Raw genomic sequence first — 7,230 nt, 5'->3', positions numbered from 1 at the left:
TGGACGAGATTTAGGGAGGCATTCGAGAGTCAGTATTTTCCCCGGGCGTATCAGATGATAGGTCTATCCTGTGTTGGTTGCCGAGGACTGATCTCGTATGCTTCAGTTTGTCCAGGGACTGGACGGGCATCTTCAGGTGAAGATTGCGGTTTTGGTAGCTCATCATACACAGAGGCAGACAAGAAAAGGAAGCAGACTGATCGGACTTCCAGACATACCCAGCAGCCACAAACTACTGGACAGCAGCAGAGCAGTCGCACTCAGATGGGTCAGAGTACTTCTGGGTCATCTGGCCGACCCCAGAAGTCAGGACGATCTTCATCTGGAACTTCCCGGTCTGCCCAACAGAACAGGAAACAGTCCATTAGTGACTCTCACTGCACCCGATGCGGGTCCCGAGATCACATCATCTCTGCATGCACTCTGGGATAGTCAGTTTGCTATTATTGCAAACTGCCTGGACATTTGAGCCGAGATTATTCACTGAAGGCTCAGCATGTAGCTTCCGGAGTTTCTGTTTCAGGAGGACCATTTGGTCAATCTGGGACTCACCGAGGAGGGTCAAAAGCCCAATCCTCGCATCGTCAGCAGAGGACAGCTCCCCGTGTAGCAGCTGCATATGGCATGCACGGGTAGGAGCATTCCGGTGTCTTTGTGGAGAACCCCACGGTGTTCTCCAGTACTATTCGTCAAGAAGAAGGATGGTACTCTGAGCTTGTGCATCGATTATAGGCAGCTGAATGCAGTGACTATCAGAAATAAGTACCCCTTACCACGGATTGAGGATTTATTTGATCAGCTTAGAGATACATCAGTGTATTCTAAGATATCATCAGCTGAGAGTCAAAGATTCTGATATTCAGAAGACAGCATTTCGCACCAGATACGGACATTATGAGTTTTTGGTAATGCCATTTGGGCTTATCAATGCTCCTGCAGTATTTATGGATCTGATGAACCGTATCTTTTTGGAGTATCTGGATCAGTTTGTGATTGTATTTATCGATGACATATTGATCTATTCATGTTCCGAGGAGGAACATGCACATCACCTTCGCATAGTCTTGGAGACTCTTCGACGACATCATCTGTATGCGAAGTTCAGCAAGTTTGCATTTTGGCTTCCCTTAGTTGGTTTTCTAGGACATGTGGTTTTTAGTCGAGGTATTTCAGTAGATCCTCAAAAGATCGAGGCTATCACCAGCTGGGAGCAGCCGAAGTCAGTCCAGGAGATCCGCAGTTTCTTGGGATTGGCTGGATATTACCGATGATTCGTTGAGGGTTTCTCCAGCATTGCTATGTCGTTGACACGTCTGACACGGAAAGGCGTGAAGTTCACGTGGTTAGAGGCTTGTGAGACCAGCTTCTAGGAGCTGAAGCGGAGATTAGTATCAGCACCAGTCTTGGTTTTACCTTCTGGTGATGATGGATTCGTACTTTATACAGATGCGTCTCTTTAGGGCTTGGGTGTTGTATTGATGCAGCATGGTTGGGTAGTCTCTTATGCTTCTCATCAGTTGAAGGAGCATGAGAAAAACTACCCAGTACATGATTTAGAGCTAGCCGTTATTATCTTTGCTTTGAAGATTTGACGACATCATCTTTATGGTATTACTTTTGAGATTCTTACTGATCATAAGAGTCTCAAATATATTTTCACACAGAAGGAACTCAATCTCCGATAGAGGAGATGGATGGAGTTCCTGAAGGATTATGATTGTACTATTAGCTACCATCCGGGTAAAGCTAATGTGGGGTGTTACAGACGGACAGAGCAGGGTATTCTTGTTACCATGGTTGCTCAGTCGTCGATCAGGATGAGGACTCGAGAGGCCTAGGCCGGAGATCAGCATTTATAGTTCATTAGCAGCCAGATAGTTTTCGGACAGCAGACCGAGTTTACACGAGATGGTGAGGGGATTGTTTATTTCTGAGGTAGATTACGTGTACCTCTGTCTCACCCGGTCATGGAGGAGTTACTTCAGGAGGCTCATCGTTCTAGATTTGTTATCCACCCAGGTGGGACCCGTATGTATCGTGATTTGAGGCGTTCCTATTGGTGGAACGGTATGAAGGAAGACATCACAGATTTTGTAGCTAGATGTCTTGTCTGTCAGCACCTGCTGGATTACTTCAGAGGATCCCTATTCCAGAGTGGAAGTGGGAGCATATTACTATGGATTTTGTGGTAGGATTGCCTAGGACTCGACGAGGCCATGATGCGATTTAGGTAATCGTTGACCGATTAACCAGATCCGCACACTTTTTAGCGATCCGGAAGACTGATTCTCTGGGTCGATTAGCTGAGTTATATTGTCGAGAGATTATCATATTGCATGGAGTTCCGTTGAGCATTATATCTGATAGAGACCCACGGTTCACGTCCCGATTCTGGTAGAGTTTGCAGCAGGCCTTGGGCACACAACTTTGTTTCAGTACGGCATTCCATCCGCAAACAGATGGGCAGTCAGAGCGGACTATTCAGACATTGGAGGACTTATTGAGGTCTTGCGTTATGGATTTCGGAGGCAGTTGGGAGGATCACCTGCCATTAGTGGAGTTCGCCTACAACAACAGCTATCATTCGGCTATCCAGATGGCACCGATTGAGGCGTTGTATGGTAGACCGTGTCGGACCCCCATCCTTTGGGAGGAGGTTGGGGAGGCCCAGCTGATAGGACCTCAGAGAGCTCAGCAGGATGCAGAGCTGGTTCGCACTATCAGACGGAGGATGTCAGAGGCCCAGGACCGTCAGAAGAGTTATGCTGATCAGAGACGGAGACCCCTGGAGTTCTCCATTGGTGATCATGTATTTCTTAGAGTTTCACCCACGAAAGGGGTGAAGAGATTTGGTCTCCGAGGTAAGCTAGCTCCCCGATATATTGGGCCATTCCAGATCTTGGAGAGGATTAGAGCAGTAGCTTATCGTCTAGCGCTACCACCATCTCTAGCTGGCATTCACGATGTATTCCATGTATCTATGCTGAGGAGATACGTATCCGATCCGACACATGTTCTGTCAGATATATCAGTTCCTATTCAGCCTGACGTTACTTACGAGGAGGTTCCGGTACGGATTCTGGACCATAGAGAGCGTCAGTTGCGGAATAAGACTGTCCGACTAGTTAAAGTCGGATGGCAGCATCATTCTGACGAGGAGGCTACTTGGGAGCTGGAGGATACGATCCGAGCTCGATACCTTCATCTTTTTACTTGAGGTATGTGGGTTGAAGTTTCTTTCAGCATTTATACTGTTTGGTTATATTCTAGTGTTTGCTGTTGGTTATAGCGAAATTTGGGGACCAAATTTTTATTAGTAGGGGAGGATGTGAGATCTCGGAAAAATTTAATTAATAAGGGTTATTTAGATAATAGCCTTATAAAATTTTCCCGAATTTTTAGAAATTTTCTAGGGATTTTTCGGAGTTCGTACGACGGGTTTTGAGGGGATCAATTTTGGACACGGATAAAGCCGGTTTGGGATACCCATTTAAGTGAGAAAAAGATTTATTTATAAATCCCTTTTATTATTCCTTCTCCATAACGTCGATTCGGATTTGCTTTCTCCCCGATCCCCTCTGCTCACGCGCCTCTTTCCTCTACCCATTTCCTTTCTCTTCTCTGACGCCGACGACGCCACCAGGGGAAGTTATTGCCGGCGGTTGAGCACCCCATTTCTCCATCGATTGTGCTAGCTTGGAGGTCGCGGTTCCTTCCGGGTCATCGCCTTTGTGCGGGCAATCTCTCGGTGGAGTTGATAGGAGATCCGAACCTTAGCCTTCACCCTTTACCTTGCGGATCCGTGCCCTAGATCGTCGGGATTCGGCAGCCGGGAGCGTGCGTCGATGACAGAGGAAGGTTTCTTGAGCTTTTCCTCTCTTCCGATTACATCATCGATGTCTTTTGCTTCCTTCCACACGACGACAGGCTATACCCTAGGTATAATGTGAAGGTAAGGGATCTTGTTTAGTTGATTGTGATTAGATATAATCATTTGAATTAATCTAATGGGGTAATTAGGGTTAGGGTAATTAACCCTAATAACTGTTAGATTTAAATTGGGAAGGTTGAGATGATGTGATTAGGATTTTGCCCTAATTTAGTTTTAGGCATTTTATTTACCTATTCATTTGATTTAGCTAAATAAAATATATATATATATTTTGACACAGGACTCTGATTCGAGACAGGCGTCTTGACTTTGGATTTGGCGTGATTGTACCTTCTATTTCAGGCGGGTACCCTTTGACTTATCTCTTGATAGTGTCTTTTATATGTGCAGTTTATATATACTTACTAGTGATTGGTAGATTTAGCACTTCTCTGGTTATAGGTTATTCGATACCTGTAGACGGTTACTAGCGATTGGTAGTTCAACACTTTCCCTGGATTTAGGTTAGGTTGATACTTGATACATGCTTCTACTGTTATCTGCTATACATTAGGTTGGTATACCTTTACTTCTTACCATGTGTATATATGTTCATAGAGATGCATATCTATAGTGCCATACTCTACTGGATTAGTTGCTTTACATGTGTGATACATGCTCTTGGATTCATGTTACTTACATCATTGTTATACGTGATGTGTTTGGATTTATGCTGTTTACATCATGGTTATATATATGCGTTTTCCTTTTGGGCACACACATATATGGAGGAGGCTATGTTCAGGTATGACATATTGTAGCATCATGCACCATCCTGCATGATTGCATCGACTCCATTATTGTTCTAGTCGGCAGGCCACATACACAACGTGTTTCACTACAAGGGTAGTGGCGGCACAAAGATGTATGGCAGCTCGTGGTCCGCTCATGGGTAGTGCTGCAGCAGTAGCGAGATCCCTCCCGTCATTGCGGAGTTGAGAGCGTCGCCTCACTATGTTCGGTAGGAGGATAGGTGTACTGAGATCCCTCCATTCGGTCACTCATCGTGGGTAGTGAGTGCAGTGTCACACCTCTACCTCTCGCCATCCAGAGAGACTACCGACTAGCGTGGGTGACCATGTCATATTGCATCATATGCACATATTGCATTTATTGTGATTGTTGCATATTGGATGATGCACTTGGGTGACTGCATATGATTGACATGCATACAGGATACATGCTTATTTGCTCTGACTATCTTTGTCTGTGTATGTCCGCAGTCATTTGCCCAAGCCTCGCAGGTGAGTACAGTTTATTACAGTTATGCATTTTATTATTATTCTTGCTATAGTTTGTGCTTTATGCCTATTGTTGGTTATTATAGTTCATTTCAGCTCTGCATATCTGTTGAACTGTTAGGAGACTATACCGTAGGTTGTATGGTTAGAGAACTGTACTATTGATCCTATGGTTTAGGAGACTGTACCTTAGGTTATTACTGGTGGATATATATTGCTGTACATGTCTATTGGTTTACCTGCTGAGTTCTTTGAACTCACCCCGTTGTTACTATTTTTCAGGTTGAGGCAGTCAGGAGAGATTCCAGTCGCTAGCCCCTTGGTCGCGAGGATTTCTAGATATCGTTTTCTGTATTCGCTTTTATACGTATACTTGTGGTGTGGGTTTGTATTGTGGACTTTATGACGAACATTGGGTTTGCTACTTTTGTTTTCCGCTGCGGATTTTCTCACTACTTCGTGGCTTTGTTTTCTTCGTAGTAGTGGAGTAGGATGTTTACATATATATTCGAGGATTTTATATCGTTCTTCCTTATTAAAATGCGTGGATTGATTATATGTTGATCTGTGTGGAAATGTTGAATATAACTGCGTGGATTGTTTCTTATTTGTATTGTATTATTCCGGCCGTGTGTGGCCGAGGTATAGAGATATATGTATTCTGGATTCATATTGTCACCCGTACAGGGGAGATGCTGCCGAAATTTCTTCGGACAGGGACTACCTGGGGCGTGACAGTTTCCACCCCCTAGGACTTTTGCCTGAAGTCATCGACCTGCCAAGACTTTCCGCATAGGGTTACCACCCCCTATGACCTAGGGTTACCACCCCCTAGGGTTTTTCCCTTTGCCTAACCGCAGCTAGGACTTTTCTCCACCTAGGGTTACCACCCCCCAGGACCTAGGGTTACCACCCCCTAGGGTTTTTCACCTGCCTAACCGCAGTTAGGATTTTCCTGAAACACTCATTCAACTTGTTAGATAACAGAGAATCTTAACTTTGAATCCCTTTGCCATTATCAAAACTTAGGTTCGATCGTCGGATGCTTCCTGCACCAACAATCTCCCCCTTTTTGATTATGGCAACAAAAATTCAAAGTTAAGAAAATAATGCCATTAAAAGATAAGCATGAAAATACAAGCATAATGATAGTTAAGTGCAGAGCTAAATTAAGTGCAGAGCTCCCCCTTAATATAAAGACTCCTCCTTAATAAAAGCTCACTTTTTAAAATTTGAATTTTTTTCAATTTTCTTTAATTCTTTGAATTTTCTTCTACTCTCCCCCTTTGTCATATATCAAAAATCAGTTGAAAGCAAGTTTTAAGATTTTAAGAAAACAATCTTTTTGAGAGAAGGTAGAAGAAGGCTTGTGAAACTTAGTTAAACGAAATATTTTTCTCCTAAGTTTAAAAGGCTAATATATTGATGATTTCGAATGATGCCTTTAGCCACTTTTTAGACTTGGTTGTTTTTAGAAAGACATACCTAACTAAAGTTAGAAAAACTTAGCTAGATTTTTTTTTAAAAAAAATTTGGAGCCAAATTGTTTGTAAAGAAATTTGAAGTCTCAATTTACTTAGCAAAAGTCTTTTGAAAGCCATGAGTTAAATTTTGCAAGTAAAGAAATATGCTTTTTAATACTTTTAACTTAGAAAAGTATTTTAGCATTTAGAGTTTAAAATTTATAAGGTGGCTAAGTTTGAGAAAGTTTGAAGGTTTCTATATGAGTCACTTTAGATAAGCCTTTTTCAAACAATGAATTTTGAGAATGTACGTTCAGTTTAAAAGGTACTTAGCGTTAAAACTTAATTTTGAAAAGATAGGAGTAAGAATTTGTTAATTTTTTTTTTTTGGATAAAGAGGGAGTGACTAAATGTTTAATTTAGGTTATTTATTTTAGTTGGTCTTTAAGTCCAAGCATGAGGTTAAATAAATTTTAAGTTATCCAGATTGTTTTGTTCAGGTATCAGAGCCCTAAAGTATGAGCATGCTCAAACTTCAAATCTCCATTTCCTTTAGGGCTAATTCCATATTCTTGTAAGTCTAGTAAATTTAGGG

This window comes from Zingiber officinale, chromosome 10B (genome assembly GCF_018446385.1).
Source record: "Zingiber officinale cultivar Zhangliang chromosome 10B, Zo_v1.1, whole genome shotgun sequence".
NCBI lineage: Eukaryota > Viridiplantae > Streptophyta > Magnoliopsida > Zingiberales > Zingiberaceae > Zingiber > Zingiber officinale.
This window is presented reverse-complemented; position numbering follows the sequence as displayed.